Source organism: Aegilops tauschii, chromosome 1 (assembly GCF_002575655.3).
Source record: "Aegilops tauschii subsp. strangulata cultivar AL8/78 chromosome 1, Aet v6.0, whole genome shotgun sequence".
In the NCBI taxonomy this organism is placed as follows: Eukaryota; Viridiplantae; Streptophyta; class Magnoliopsida; order Poales; family Poaceae; genus Aegilops; species Aegilops tauschii.
In genome coordinates this window covers 392260917-392278093 of record NC_053035.3, presented here as the reverse complement: position 1 = coordinate 392278093, position 17177 = coordinate 392260917, and the positions used below count along the sequence as shown (strand labels likewise).

The 17177-nt window shown below is 47.9% G+C and overlaps 1 long non-coding RNA gene across 1 annotated transcript in view; it reads right to left on the bottom strand.

The window, feature by feature from the left end:
* The window catches only part of LOC120963171 (uncharacterized), a 31104-nt gene extending 16087 nt beyond the window's left edge, over nucleotides 1-15017 (bottom strand). Inside the window, exon 1 of the long non-coding RNA XR_012183784.1 lies at nucleotides 14471-15017. This is a non-coding gene — a long non-coding RNA (uncharacterized lncRNA). The remainder of the gene's footprint in view (nucleotides 1-14470) is intronic.
* Nucleotides 15018-17177: the final 2160 nt, after the last annotated feature.

Below are 17177 nucleotides of genomic sequence, written 5' to 3'. Positions count from 1 at the left end.
ATATTGTTTCTCTTCCTCCTCGTGTTCGTCCCATCACTTGGTGGGAATGTTATGACTCACTTTGACTTTTTATATGTTCCTTCTTTTGCTCATGTTCCTCGACTTTACTACACACATGGTACGCGTGTTGTGGATCCTTCTGATAAGCCATCTGCCTCGACTATTATATCTTCTTTCGTTGGCAACGCACCGCCTCCAGCTTAGTCTACTTATGGCTTTCGAGTTCGCCCACTTCTACCTATTGACCGCTATGGTTACTACGCAGCTCTTCTAGAGACGACTTCTTGCCGTGAGGTTGTTCATCCCAAATGGCTACATGTGATGGCATCGAAGATTGATGCTCTTGCCGCATCGGCACGTGGAATCCCATTTCCCTTCCTCCTCATTCTCGTCTCATCACTTGTAAGTGGGTCTACAAGGCTAAGACTGATGATACTCTTGAGCATAACAAAGCTCGTTTACTGGTGAGAACATGGTCATCACTACAAAGAGACATTTACTCCTATATATATGGCCGACATGACCACTCTTCGCACACTTCTCAATGTGGCTTCTATTCGCCGCTAGTCTGTCTCTCAGCTTGATGTCAAGAATGCCTACAAGTAGCCACCACCTCGGTTCTCTTCCTAATAGCATGGTTTGTCGTCTTCGTAGCTGTCTATATGGCCCTAAGCAAACCCCTCGTGCCTGCTTTGAGCGCTTCGTCTCAGTGCTGATTGCGGCTAGTTTTTGGCGAGTGCTCATTATCATACACTTTCCTTCCACCATTCAACTCGTGGTCGAACACTTCTTCCATGTCGATCATCACTGCAATGACTCTAAATACATTGCCTTGGTGAAGGCTCGTGGTCGAACACTTCTACATGTCGATCATCACTGGCACCAGGATCATCACTGGCAACATCCACCTTTGTGACCACCTCCGCTCCCTACCAGTCTGGATGGGCTTCCTTTGCCTTTCTGCGGGTTGCTACAAGCACTGTCTCAATCCCACATCCCGTGTTCCCTTTACGTGTGACACCATAACCGCACGCACGAGCACCACCAATGGTGAGCAGGAGCTCGGACAGTCGACGCGTACCTGGATTATGCACGAGACGAGCCGAGGACGGGCGCTACCAAAAGTCAAGGCCAAGGGCGCACAGTAGGAGAACCTGGGGTGCTTAATCAAGCACGTGGCACACAACCCGCAAACAGGAAAGGAGCACCCAGCCATAACGGCGGGGTACGAAGAGTGCACACGCAAGTGGGATGCCGGATCAAGTCCCTCTACTGCCAGTGCCACCAGTCTCTGCCTCTGTTGCCTTGTCTACTAGATATTTTCAAGAGTGGCATCATCACCTTGGGTCACTTGTGATCTCTCATCCTTAGTTCGACATGATCTTCTTGGATCCGTCTCCGGTGATGTCTCTAATATGTGGTCCAGTTACCTTATACTCATGGCGAGACAATGTCTCAGCATCCTTTAGACATTGTTCACTCTGATCTCGAGGGATCATCTCCATTTGCCTCCGCTAGTGACTTCTCTCAACACACCTGGATATATACTTTATTTCTTCTCGTAGTGAGGTCTTATCTATAAGCCTTTTGCTGCCATGCTTCACACTCAATTCTCTACGCCTATTCATGTGTTCTATGGTGACTCTGGTGGAGAGTATCTCCAAGCTGTTGTGTGGAATCCTTGGTGAGCAGACTTTGGTTCTCTTTGTTAGGAATATGCAACTTGTATTCCCATGGGGCCATAGGCCAGTATATATACATGTACAGGTGCAGGAAATATGCAGAAAACCCCTTATACAATGGGGTAAAGACAAAAGGCTACATGGCTATATATACTACTCTAACACCCCCCCCCCCCTCAAACTCATGGTGGATGAACAACACTGAGTTTGGAGAGATAGAAGCCATGTTGTGCTCTAGTCTGGGCCTTCGTAAAGAAATCCGCCAGCTATAACTCGGAAGGCACATACTGAAGAGCAATAACCTGATCCTGCACACCAGCGCGCACATAAAAAGCATCAACACCAATATGCTTGGTGAGCTCATGCTTCACAGGGTCACGCGCAATGCTAATAGTAGGTGTAGTGACAGAAACACCAAAATCCTGAAGTAACCACCGTAACCAAGTCACCTCTGCCGTCAAAAGAGCCATAGCTCGCAACTCAGCCTCTGCACTCGAACGGGAAACTGCGGTCTGTTTCTTCGTCTTCCAGGCAATGAGAGAACCACCAAGGAAAACACAGTAAGCAAAAAGTGAACGGCGATCCGAGGGATCACTAGCCCACGTAGCATACGAAAAGGCCTGAAGCTGTAATGAACTGGAGCGAGGAAAGAACAAACGGTGAGAGATCGTGCCACGAAGATATCGGAGAACACGAAGAAGGTGACTGTAGTGGACTGAAGTGGGAGCAGAGACAAACTGACTCAAAATATGGACTGGATAAGAGATATCCGGACGAGTGACAGCTAGATAGACAAGACTCCCAACGAGATGACGATAACGCATCGGATCAGACAAGGGGTCACCATCAGTATCACAGAGGTGAACATTGAGCTCCATGGGAGTCTCAACAATGCGCACATCAGTAAGCGCAGCACGAGCAAAAAGATCATGTATATACTTTTCCTGGGAAATAAAAAAGCCATCAGAGGTAGATGAGACTTCTATCCCAAGAAAGTACCAAAGAGGGCCAAGATCAGACATAAGAAACTGCTCACTAAGACGGGCCTTCACAAAGGCAATATACTCGGGGTCGTCACCAGTGATGATCATGTCATCAACATAGAGAAGAAGAGTCCGACCACGAGCTGAAAGGTGGACAAACAGCGCTGGATCATGAGCACTCACTGAAAACCCAGCGGCAGTCACCACAGAGGCAAAACTCTCAAACCAGGCGCGAGGGGCCTGCTTAAGGCCATAGAGAGAGCGACAAAGACGGCAGACCATGCCATCAGGAACTGAATACCCAGGTGGAGGCTGCATGAAAACCTCCTCACGCAGCTCACCATTAAGAAAGGCATTCTTAACATCAAGCTGAGACACAGACCAATGACGGACAAAGGCCACGGCAAGAAGTGTGCGAATAGTGGTCATATGGGCCACAGGAGCAAAAGTCTCGTCGTAATCACGACCATGCTCCTGCTGAAAGCCACGAGCCACAAGGCGAGCTTTGTAGCGCTCAAGAGATCCATCGGAGCGAGTCTTAACCTTGTAGGCCCACTTACAAGTGATTGGATGAACACCGGGAGGAAGAGAAACAAGGTCCCACGTGCCGGTGCGCTCAAGAGCAGCAAGCTCCTCTGCCATCGCAAACTGCCATTCAGGACGAACAACAGCTTGACGATAAGTAGTCGGCTCGAGAACAGCAGCACCAGCGCTTGGAAAACCAAGACGATCAACAGGCGGAAGCGGACGAGGACGTAGGCCATAAGTAGGCTGAGAGGAGGAAGATGGCGCATCAGTAGACGCATCCACAGGACGTGAACGACGAGTATAATACTGAGGAAAAGATGGAAAAATACGAGGAGGAATCGCCGAGGTAGACTCAGGGGATGGAGATGAAGAAGTCACCGGGGATGAAGGTGGAGAATCCGGTGACATGCGAGGTGAGGAAACCATGGGCGATGGTGAGGGCGAATCTATGATAGGCGGAGAAGGAGGGGTAGCACTATGGATAGACAAGGGCTGAGGGGGAGTGATAGGTGTGTCGGGAAAAGTGAGGAAAGATATATCCTCCACTAAAAAGGTCGAGGAAGATGGGCGCGGATAGAAGGGACGAGACTCATCAAAACTCACATCCCGAGAAATACGCATCCGACGACCGATAGGATCCCAACAACGATAGCCCTTATGCTCATCACTATAGCCTAAGAAGACACACTCAACAGACTGAGCGGACAGTTTGGTGCGTTCACGAGGGGCTAGAAGAACATAGCAAACACAACCAAACATACGAAGCGTCGAGTAATCAGAAGAACGATCAAAGAGACGTTCAAAAGGAACACCACACTGCAGAGCAGTGGGCGGCTGAAGGTTGATGAGATAGGTGGAAGTGGAGACAGCCTCAGCCCAAAAGTGAGGCGGAAGAGAGGCGGCGATCATCAATGCACGAGCCGTCTCAAGAAGGTGACGATGCTTGCGCTCAGCCACGCCATTCTGAGCATGAGCACCAGGACAAGAGAACTGAGCAAGAGTACCCTGCTCGGCAAGAAACCCACGCAACATCTTGGAGATATACTCTCCAGCAGAGTCAGCACGGAACACACGAATAGGCATAGAAAACTGAGTGTGAACCATGGCAGCAAAACGCTTATAGATAGACAAGACCTCACTACGAGAAGACATAAAATATATCCATGTGTGTCGAGAGAAATCGTCTATAAAGATAATATAGTAGCGATGACCTCCTTTCGAGGCAAAGGGAGCTAGACCCCAAACATTAGAGTGAACAAGGTCGAAAGGACGCTGAGACACAGTCTCGCTATGAGGATAAGGTAACTGGATCTGTTTACCGAGACGACAACCCTGACAGTCTAAAGACACACCGCCGGAGACGGATCCAAGAAGACCACGTCGAACTAAATAGGAGAGACGAGAGCCACACAAATGACCAAGGCGATGATGCCACTACTGAAAAGAGCTGGTAGACAAGGCAACAGAGGCGGAGTGACTGGCGGTGGTAGCAGCGGAGGGAAGGTGAAGCCAGTCAAGCTCCCAGAGGCCCTGGGAGTCACGGCGCCGGGGGCCAGCACCAAGAAGAGCACCAGTATGACGGTCTACAACAGAGCAAGAGTCGAAGTCGAGAATGACCCGACAACCAGAGTCAACAATCTGACCACCGGACATGAGCTGCATGGTTAGTCGAGGAACATGAGCAACATCAGGAACATGAAAAGATGAAGTGCTAAGAATGCCTCGACCAGTAACAGGAAGAGATGTACCATCAGCAGTAAGAACATGAACAGGAGAATCAAGAGGTCGAGCAGAGGACAGAGTGGATGAATCATGAGTCATATGAAAAGATGCTCCAGTATCAAGAATCCATGGAGATGTACCTGCTTGTGTAGAAGGTGATCTCACAATGCCAGAAGAGTCAGTAGCAGAACCAGCGAAACCTGTCGATGGAGAACCAGAAGTTGAAGCTAACAGGCCTCGAAGTCACACAAGCTCCTGCTCGGTCAGGGACTCAACTGAAGAGGTCGTCGTAGAGGGACCCGACAATAGTGAGTCAGATGCAATCAGCATGTGAAGTCGCGCAATCTCCTCTTGAGTGAAGTACACAGCTGAAGTAGTCGACGTGGTAGCACTCGCAGAGCAGCGGCCACCACCGCCTGTGGAAGCCGCTACATGTGCCGGTGTAGCATGACCAGTAGCGTCTGCAAAGGCCAGTGGAGGAGAAGAGGCCGTAGTGTCCGCAAAGGCCGGTGGGGGAGACGAGGCCGTATGCAGACAAGCACCAAGCGCCAAAGGAAGACGCGTGTGCGAGGCACAGTCGATGGAGTCATATGCACCAACACAGCCGGTGAAAGTCGTGAAAGGAGTCGGTGTAGAAAGACGACGTCACGAACGGACGAGCACCAAGCACCGAGAGACGATGCATATGTGCGACGGGACCAGTATAAGAAACACCGTCGATAGGCAGCTGGGAGCAATGCAAAGACATTGTGCTGAACGACACTTTTTTTAGAACACAATCAGCCTGACGCACCAGAAGTACAAAACCACCTCGCGTGTGCAGACCAGCCGATGGGTGTACAGCAGCCAAGCAGCCACCAGCAGGACGGCCCAAAACCGTGGCCCAAAGCAGCCACGCCCAGGTCAACAGACAACGCAGCCTCAAACAGATGGCAGCGGCCACGCACAGATCTTAGCGATGGCGGACGAACGGCGGCCGAACGGTGACGGAGGCAGACAGCGGCCGGAGGATGCGGGCGTCACCCATGCACGGGTCCTTCCCAAGGCAAGCAGCGGCATACTGCAGCGGCTCGATCTCAGCGGTGGGGGACGGACGGAGAAGTCCTTCGATCGCGCCAGTAACGGGAGGAGGAGTCCTGCGGCGCTCGGGCTCGATCTGTAGTCAGCACGAAGGAGTCCACCGGCTCGATCTGAGTGCTCGAGGCGGGCGAATCAGATCCGGACGAGGCGGACTGACCGAGATAGGTGGAAGAGAAAACGCGGCGGCAACAGAAACAGCGACAGCCGGCAAGAAGAACACGACGGCGCGGGGAGAGGATCAAGCACAAGTTGCGCGTGCTAAAAAAATCTAAGCTCTAATACCATGTTAGGAATATGCAACTTGTATTCCCATGGGGCCATAGGCCGGTATATATACATGTACAGGTGCAGGAAATATGAAGGAAACCCCTTATACAATGGGGTAAAGACAAAAGGCTACATGGCTATATATACTACTCTAACACTCTTATCTGGGTGCTCATGCTCAAAATGGCGTGGCTAAGCGCAAGCATCGTCACCTTCTTGAGACGGCACGTCCATTGATGGTCACCGCCTCTCTTTCACCGCACTTTTGGGTCGAGTCTATCTCCACTTCCATCTATCTCATCAACCTTCAGCAATCCACTGCTCGGCAGGGTGACGCTCCTTTCGAGCGTCTATTTGATCGGTTATTCAGCGCTTCAATTTTTTCGTTGTGTTTGTTATGTCCTTCTTGCCCCTCGTGAACGCACCAAACTGACTTCTCAGTCTGTTGAGTGTGTCTTCTTAGGATACAACGATGAGCGTAAGGGATCGTTGTTGGGATCATGTTGGTCGTCGGATGCCTATTTCTTAGGATATGACTTTTGTAGATTCTCCTCCCTTCTACCCGCGTCCATCTTCTTTGGCCTTTTAAGTGAAGTATATCTCTTCCCACAATTTTCCTGACACTCCTACCACTCCTATTGAGCCCTTATCCAGTAGTCGTACTGCTCATGCTTCTCTGATTATTGTAGAACCAACGGCATCATCTCCTATGATCTCCTCACCTCGCTTATCACATGATTCGACACCTTCATCACCGGTGACTTCCTTGTCTCCATCACCTGGGTTTATCCCCTGATGATTCCAGCCCGTATTCTTCCTTTTTTTCCTAACTTCTATATAGGTCGTCTGTGTGTTGTCGATGCGTCTACTGATGTGCCATCTTCCCCGCCTCATCCTACTTATGGCTTGCATCCTCATCCGCTTCGGCATGTTAACCGCCTTGGTCTTCCAAGCGTTGGCGCTGCTGTTCTTGAGCCGACTTCTTGTTGCCATGTTGTTCATACCAAATGGCACCTTTTGATGACACAGGAGGTTACTGCTCTTGAGTGCATCGACACGTGGGATATTGTTTCTGTTCCTCCTCATGTTCAACCCATCACTTGGTGGGACTACAAGGTTAGGACTCACTCTGATGGTTCTCTTAAGCATTAGAAAAACTTGTCTTGTGGGTCATGGCTTTCAGCAGGAGCATGGTCCAGATTACAATGAGACTTTTGCTCCTGCAAAACCGTATGCTTGTGGCCTCTGTTCGCGACTGGTTCGTGTATAGCCTTGATGTTAAGAATGCCTTTCTTAATAGTGAGCTGCGTGAGGAGGTTTACATACAACCACCACCTGGGTATTCTACTCCTTACGACATGCTTAGTCATCTTCATCGCTATCTCTATGGCTTTAAGCAAGCCTCTCGCGCCTGGTTTGAGCGTTTTGCCTCTATGGTGGATGTTGCTGGTTTTCAGCGAGTGCTCAAGATCCGACGTTGTTTGCTCTGCTCTTGGTAGGACTCTTCTTCATGTTGATGACATGATCATCACCGACACTGACCGTGAGTATATTGCCTTTGTGAAGGCATGTTATGCAGTTTCTTATGTCTTATCTTGGCTCTCTCTGCTACTTTCTTGGGATTGAGGTCCCTTCTTGCTCAAAAATAACAATCCAGGATCTTACTCGTGCTGCTCTTACCGATGAGCGCACTGTTGAGACTCCCATGGAACTCAATGTTCACCTCCCTGCTACTGATGTTGATCCATTGTCTAATCTGACGCTTTATCGACATTTTGTTGGGAGTCTTGTCTATCTACCTAACACTCGCCCGGAAGAAGAAACAGACTGCAGTGCCCCTCGTTCGAGTTCACCTCTTCCCGCAGCGCCGTCGCTCCACTTTCCTACTCTACCCTCCACTATATGCTCTGCGGCATTGTCGTCGTGGCCAGGATGGTGGCAAAATCACTAGCACCGATGCCTCTCGCATGATGTTGCTAGAGCCTTCATCCTCTCAAGTGGCATGAACGACCGAATGGGACAATGCCACCATGGATGTTGGCATTCCCTCTGTTGGATCGTGAAATGCTTGGGTGTGAGACTAAGAGAAATACGGGAAGGGAGATGATTGGTGTATTAGCGGAATGAGGCCTAAACAGAATTGTTGAGATGAGTTATAGGCCCGCTACCAAAATGGTTGGTGTATTCTTCTCCAAAGTGGGACACGCGTTTGATGCAAACAATATAATTGTTTGTGCAACCACAAGTATGCTACCTTCCGTTTCATAAACAGATGTCCTACTACGAAATATGCAGTAAAAAAGATAGCTCGATGTAAACAATATAATTTGTGCAGCCACAAGTATGCTACCTTCCGTTTCGTAAATAGATGTCCTACTACGAAACATGCAGTAAAAAAGATGTAAGTTTGACTACTACAATATAAAAGATGGTTCACATTTGTAAGATAAATATTATTTTTGATTTATCATGTTCTGGGTTTATCATGACTGTTAATTACAGAACTATTTCTGACCAAGAGAGAGATATGTGAAACTCATGATTTAGCTCATTTAAATATCACAAAATTATTTTAGGAGAGACCATCTAGCGTACTCAATTGTGGCATTGGTCGTGCTATTATTTTATGAGTTTATTTTGATGTCTACTTATTTATTTTAAAATTAAAATCAATAATATGGGTAGCAGCACATTCACTGGTGATGCAAGAACGTTCCAGCTTGCCTGAAGAACAAAAAGTTCCATTATTTTGTGAGTCTATACAATTGTTTGCTTGCATTGTATATTAAACTTCATGTGAATTTGTATCACTTGCACCCTAATCCTTACCTACTGCCAACCCCAAGAAAATTCACACGCTAATTATTAAATAAAAAGATCTGAATCATGATTATTTTTTGTCCATACAAGATAGTTAGAGTGTAATCAACTGTATATAGACCCTACATTATTAATATATGCAGATGTAACACCCCGCATGTAACTTGCCATAATTGTAACTCCGACTCTTGCCATTTCCGGCTATGTGATATGTTTTTTTCCCTCCGTTGTTGGGTTTGGTCTTTCGTTTTGTATTTTGTCATGTCATGCATTTTTATATCATATCATCATGTGCATTGCATTCGCATACGTGTTCGTCTCATGCATCCGAGCATTTTCCCCGTTGTCCGTTTTCCAATCCGGCGCTCCTATCTCCCCCGGTGCACCCTTCTAGTTTTCTTTCGTGTGCGTGTGTCAAACTTTCTCGGAATGGACCGAGGCTTGTCAAGTGGTCTTAATATACCACCTGGAGTCTACCGGTCAAGTTTCGTTCCATTCGGAGGTCGTTTGGTACTTCAACGGTTAACCGGGCCTCCGCAAAGTCCATTTGAGTATCCAGCAAAAACCCCCTCCAAAACCAGCCCTAAGCCCACCAAACTCTCTTCCATGCTCTAGGTCGTTCGATCACGATCGTGTGGGTGAAAACCGCACCTCATTTGGAGTCTCCTAGCTCCCTCTACCTATAAATGAGTGGACATCCCGAAAAACGAAACTGCAGTCGAAACCCTAATTTCCCCTCTCCGCGGGCGGACGCGTCCAGCCGCCGCCGGACAACGTCCGCCGCGCGCCCGGCCAACCGGAGCGCGACACGTGTCGCCGCCGCCTCTTCCACCGCGCCGGCCCGCGAGCCCGCCGTGGGCCCGCCGGCCCGTTCCCCGCCGCCGCGCCCGCTCCTCCGCGCCTCCCGCCGGCCGCCGCCGACTCCGCCGCCGCAGCGCGCCGCCGCGCCCGCCCGCCGGCCAGCCGCCTCCGCCGCCGCGCCGCGGGCCCCCGCCGCCGACTCCGCCGCCGCGCCGGCCACTGCCTCCTCCGGCGCCGCCCCCGCCGGCGGCCCCCTCCTCCGGCGCCGCCGCCTCGCCTCCGGCCGCCCCCGCCCTCGCCCGCCGGCCCCTCTCCTCCTCCGGCCCGAGCCGGCGAGCTCGAGCGCCCGCGCCTGGAACCTCCCCCCGATCCGATCTGGTCAACGGGAAGGTTTGACCCGACCCCCCCTTTTTTTCCTAAGTCTGTGATTTCCATCAGCAAGTGCTTGTGTTCCCGATGCCGTAACTTTATGCATGTAGCTCCGATTCGTGCGTGTAATATGTCAATTTGTTCGTCTCGTGATGCTCTACATTTTGTTCAATTGCACCATGTTCATTAGAGGTCATCTTGATGCCCAAATCTTCGTTGGAAGAGGGCTAGTTGCTGTTAATCTCTGGTTCTTATCAGAACTTGGAGATTTGTCATTTTTGTATCATTTATTCTGTGCATCTTTTGAGCATGAGCTCTACATGTGTTTTGAAGTATGCCATGCCATCTTTCCAGTGGTATAGTCCATGTATTTTTGTGATCTTTGTGGTGACTAGCACAAGCATGCAAAGTAGGCCCCGTAATATTTCTGATTTCAGGGACTTAGTGATTTCTCTAAGTCCTTGTCTGCTGTAATTTTGTTGCCATGTAAACTTGATGCTAGAGAGAGATCCATGCATATTTTGGAGATGTCCAGTAAGGATGTTTTGTAGCTATAGTTGTAATTGATCCATTCCTGCAATTGTTTGCAATTATAGAGTACCATAGCATGACTCAATCTTGCTCTACTTTTGTTATAAAATATTTCTGGCAGATTCTTAACATGATTTTCAATCTTGCCAAGCTTATTGTGGTTGATCCATATATGCTATGCAATTGTTCTTACCATGGATAGCTTCATAAACATGCCATCTTGCTGTAGGTATGCTTGGTTTTTCATGCATTGCTCTGTAGTGAGTGCATCAAGCTCACAAAGAGGCCTACATATTAATATTTAGGCCATGCTCTGTTTTTCTGCTAAGTCTGAAACCTGATAACGAAACTTGCTATGTTTACATGCTTGCCATCATTTCTTCTGGTCCTTTTGGCTTATGGTCAGTAAGGGACTTTTGTCATGTGCATTTAGTAGAACACTACCATGCCTTGTTTTGCTATGTTAAGTTCCTGTAGCATGTTGATTTCGTGCTCTGAACATTGCTACCTGATGCTGATTTCTGCCATGTCTAGTTTTTCACCGTCTGTGAACCTGTAATCTTTTGCACTTTTGCCATGCTTGTTTGAGCTTGATATGTTATGAACTAGCAGTAGCTCAGTGTTCATCTTTTGTCAAGCATCTCCTGTAGATTACTGCAATGTGCTTTGTTGCTATGTTGGGGTGCTGTAGCATTGTTGCTTGTTGCATTTTAAGTGCTATCTTGCTGTTTATCGCAGATTATTGTCATTCTTGTTTTGCTTGCCATTTGCAAACCGTGCATCCGATTCCGGTGATCTTTATATCGATTTCGACCGAAATCATCTCATCTTTCCAGTGGCATGCTTGGTTTGTCAAGTTACTGCCATGTTCATCTTTTTCCTTCCGGAGCACGCATATGCATCGCATATCATAACTTGCATATCATACATGTCTTGCATCATGTTGCTTGCACATTTCTCGTTGTTGATTGTGGTTCCGTTTATTTGTGTTCTTGTCTTGGGTAGAGCCGGGAGACGAGTTCGTGAACGAGGAACCTGTCGAGTACACTTACGAGGATCAAGCTTTCGACAACTCTGAGAATCTTGCAGGCAAGATGACCACCCCTCGAAATCACTTCTATCTTTGCTATGCTAGTTGTTCGCTCTATTGCCATGCTCGCTACCTATCTCTTGCTATATCATGTCTCCTATTTCAGCCATGTCAGCCCCTAACCATCCTTTCCTAGCATACCGTTGTTTGGCTATGTTACCGCTTTTGCTCAGCCCCTCTTATAGCGTTGCTAGTTGCAGGTGAAGTTGAAGTTTGTTCCATGTCGGAACATGGATATGTTGGGATATCACAATATCTCTTATTTAATTAATGCATCTATATATTTTGGTAAAGGGTGGAAGGCTCGGCCTTATGCCTGGTGTTTTGTTCCACTCTTGCCGCCCTAGTTACTGTTATGCCGGGATTATGTTCCTTGAGTTTGCATTCCTTACGCGGTCGGGTGATTTATGGGACCCCCTTGACAGTTCGCCTTGAATAATACTCCTCCAGCATGGCCCAACCTTGGTTTTACCAGTTGCTACCTAAGCCTTTTTCCCCCGGGTTTTCGCGAGCCCGAGGGTCATCTTATTTTAACCCCCCCCCCCCGGGCCAGTGCTCCTTCGAGTGTTGGTCCAAACTGAGCAGACTGCGGGGCCACCTCCTGGAAACTCGAGGTCTGGTTTTACTCGTAGGATGTCTCATCCGGTGTGCCCTGAGAACGAGATATGTGCAGCTCCTATCGGGATTTGTCGGCACATTCGGGCGGCTTTGCTGGTCTTGTTTTACCATTGTCGAGATGTCTTGTAAACCGGGATTCCGAGACTGATCGGGTCTTTTCGGGAGAAGGTTTATCCTTCGTTGACCGTGAGAGCTTATGATGGGCTAAGTTGGGACACCCCTGCAGGGTATTATCTTTCGAAAGCCGTGCCCGCGGTTATGTGGCAGATGGGAATTTGTTAATGTCCGGTTGTAGATAACTTGTCACTTGACCCAATTAAAATACACCAAGTGCGTGTGTAGCCGTGATGGTCTCTTCTCGGCGGAATCCGGGAAGTGAACACGGTCTGTGTTATGTATGACGTAAGTAGGTGTTCAGGACCTTTTCTTGGTCATTGCTAGATGACGTCCGCTCCATTGCTTCTCTTCTCGCTCTCATTTGCGCAAGTTAGCCACCATATATGTTTTGCCGCTGCAGCTCCACCTCTTTGCACCTCTTGTCCTACAAGCTTAAATAGTCTTGATCTCGCGGGTGTGAGATTGCTGAGTCCCCGTGACTCACAGATACTTCCAACACCAGTTGCAGGTGCCGACGACGCCAGTGCAGACGATGGCGTCGATCTCAAGTGGGAGTTCAACGAGGAACGTGGTCGTTATTATGTGTCTTTTCCTGATGATCAGTAGTGGAGCCCAGTTGGGACGATCGGGGATCTAGCATTTGGGGTTGTCTTATTTTCATCTGGATTTTGACCGTACTCGGTCTATATGATTGTATTTTGGATGATGTATGAATGATATTTTTGTATTGTGTGAAGTGGCGATTGTAAGCCAACTCTTTATCCCATTCTTGTTCATTACATGGGATTGTGTGAAGATGACCCTTCTTGCGACAAAACCACTATGCGGTTATGCCTCTAAGTCGTGCCCCGACACGTGGGAGATATAGCCGCATCGTGGGCGTTACAGCAGATGAACAATACAAGACTTGCACTCAGTCCTGCTTGGTTCCTTTCGTTTGTGCCACATCCATTGGAAGTGAGATTTTAGCTGTCTTTCTTTGTGATAAAATGTGAAAGATTCAAATCCAATGTTGATATCTTTTTTCCAGAATGATGCTTTGTTGGTCTTTTTCACCTATTGTCTCACATGTTAAATATCTAGAGCATACTTAGATTTGCTATTTCTGTATTTTGTTTTTGTAGACTTAGTACAAGGAGTAAGGACACAGAGAAATAATATTTGAAAGGTGCAGGTTGAAATATAATTGACAAAAAACATATAAGGAAAAAGGTCTTACTAGAGATAGTCATTTATGATGTCTTCTCTCCCCTCACGATTCTTGGCTTGTTGCCTTAGGCTGATGACCCACCTAATAAAAATAACTAATAATTTGAATTGCAACGCATAATGTGAGTTTTATCTCTCCGTCAAGACATGTATCCTTCAATAGTGTACTAGACCTTATGTAGAGAAAACCTTATGTAGAGAAAGAAAGATAGAGAGGACTAGTTCTTGTTAATTTTGTCAGAGAGATGGAGAGACAAACATGGAAAGATGGGAGACACACAAATGGGAGAGATGGAACATCAGGGGGACTTCGGTGCTGCTTCTTGATCTGCTCGGTGCGTGAGGAGGTAAGAAACAGGGACATAGAGGAACATTGGGCTTAAAATTTATAGAAACTCGAAAACTGACAGCTGGAAGCCATGCTGCTTTCTGTTCCCATCGAATTTTGTGTGCGCAATTCGGTCGGGCATTACATCAAACATGTGGAAGGCATAACATACATGTATTATGGTTCACTACTATTACACAGCAACTCCAGCGGCATGCAGCAATCAAGAAATTTAGAGCAATGGCATGCAGTAATCAGTATATTTAGATCAAAAGAGGGAATCAAGTCATGACCAAGAAAACAAAGCAATGATGATGAAACTTACATCTCGCCGTGGCTTCGTGCTTGGACATGAGGAGTGCAAAGAAACGTAGAGAGGAGAAACGCTGGACGTCGCTGAGTTGATGCAATTGTTTCCCACAGGGCTCAGTTTGTCCATCGCTCTTGTATGAGGAGCTGGCAGATAGCGGCGTAGCGCCCCCACAGCCTGCGCTAGGAGAGAACACGGAAGAGCACAGAGCCGTGGACGTCGAGAGGAGGCGGCAGACCGGACGCACGACTCGATTGCGGATCTGCGGAAGGGCGGCGCCCCGGCCCACACCGTCGAAGCCGGCGGGCAGCGAGAGCGCACCACGAACGCAGCTTGTCCCGTGAGGAGGACTGCAGGCCGGCAACCTGTCGTGGCGCCGCCGCAATCCGGTCTGATCTGGGATTTCGATCGAGGGACTCGAGTCCTTTTTCGGCTTGCGGAACGGGCAAAGAGTCCATGCCGATGACGGGAACCATGGGAGCGGGCTTGAGCAGAGTTCGTGTCGGAGTAGGAGTTCGTGGCGGCGGTGGGGACTGGGGAGGAAGGAGGGGATCAAGGCTGCCGCCTGCGTTGGGGGCATTTTCTTTTGAGAATCCTGTGTTGAGGGCCGATGTACACGGGAGAAGGCCCAAGTGGATCGCAGGCCCAGCCAAGCGACAACTGCAGCGGACGACCAATTGTAAGGAATTTCCTATATGACGGTCGTTCGTATTTTGTAAATTCGATCACTTTTTAAAAAGAGTAATTTCAAAAAATCTTCAATTTGTAATATAAATGTTCAATACTTTTAAATTTAGTTTAGAATTGTAAAGATTGTTTTCAATTTCAAAAAATTATAATAAAAGACACAATTAAAAAATGATCACATTTTTAAAAAATTGTTCATGCATTTTCAAAAAAAATTCGTGTGGTTCAATTTTTTTTGAACATTTCCTAGAAACCATGAACAATTTTTCAAAAGACAAATAATGTTTGAAAAAAGAACATTTTTTGAACAGCATGAGCAAAATTTTGAAATCTCAAACTTTGGCTAGCAACAGTCCTTAACCAGTGAGAGGTCTGTAGTTTGATTCCTTGTGCGTGCACTGCTTTTTGTGAATTGTTGTTGCGCTACACTACCGGCAGGGCGAACGAGCGTGCACGCTAATGGGTCGGCCCAATCGAGGGGTCAAATAGGAGCTCACCGGTTGTAATGCAAGCTCAATCGAACAACACCAAAAAAAAGTAGTCGCTGGTGTCGCCTTTTCCCTCTATCCAGGTTTTGTCTCTTCTCTCGTTGCTCCGCCTACGTTTTATTTTATCTTTTCTCCTCCCATCTGGGCTCTTGTTCGGGCTGACCAGGGGTTGCGCTATAGTACCAGCAGGGCGGACAGGCGTGCGCGCCAATGGGTCGGCCCAGTCAAGGTGACAATTAGGAGCTCCCCGATTATCACGCAAGCTCAGTCGAACGATGACAAAATAAGCAGTCATTGGTATCGCCTTTTCCCTCTCGCTAGGGTTTGTCTCTTCTCTCATCACTCTATCGGTGTTTGTGTTTATCTCTTCTCCTCTCATTTGCGGTCTTGTTCGGGCTGACCAAGGGGTGGTCTCGGACTCTCGTACGACTTCCCGACCTTTGTGAGCTATGGTTTGGATTATGAGGGAATTCAGCGGGTTTATTCGATCTTGGGTAAGATTGGATTGCGGTAGCTGCTCTCATGGTGTTGGGTGATTGGGCTTCATTGTTTGAATTGTCAGAGAAGGAAAAACATCAAGCCATGACGCGGGATTTGTATCTTTTTGGAAAATAGGCCTTTGCCCCACTTTATAGATAAAGTCAATGTCAAACAACCAAGTTCAAACACAATACAGGTACAAATACACCAACATCAAATCTGCTGGGGCACCAGCTCAATAATAGGCCCACACACACACAAGTAAAAATAGAGGGTACAGCAATCCGGATTCAACGAAGGTTGTGGCGTAAGGCGCTGAGCAAGAGAGTGAGTCTAACTGATAAGTCGTCGATGGTGTCGCGCTCCTATTGCTTACTGTGGACCTTCCATTTGATTAGTCCCTTTAGTTATCCGGTAAAGGAGCATAAAGGATTCTCGGCTTTTTCCCCAGAGGTGACCCTGAGTTATCGAACCCACGAGAGGACGGAGCCCTTTAAGCAAGGGTTTCTAACAAGCTTTTGCAAGAGAATTAAATTCTAGCTTTTGACCAGATCGTAAATCAAGCTGACACTAAAAACACTTATAATAAAAATAGGCATGGGTATGAGGACTTATGCTTACAACCATATATTTGTATTGGGATTATTATGATATTGATCTGTGCCCTAGAAGTCATCCATCGACATGTACTTGCTACGTACTGAAGTGGGGGATGTGTGCAAATTACGTCTTGACCGGCACGCGTCCTGCATCAAGAGTCAGATGTCCAACTGAAGGCCTTATCCGTCGCGCGGTGTTGCCCCGGTAATTAAGATAGCAATAATCGGCCAAAATGAATTGTCTTTTAAGGACTACACCTCTTGTGTCCCAGAGATAGGATCTGTGTTATTGTAGTAAGGGTCAGTTCATTAAAGAACACATCATAAAGATTGATTGATTGGTAATATGTCTTACAATAGGTGTCAGATGTGATGCACGAATTAAAGTATGGCTAGATGGCTAAGAACTATGGTGGTGATGAAGGTGGTGGCTATGGAGATGGGAAATGGCGGCGACTAGGGTTGATG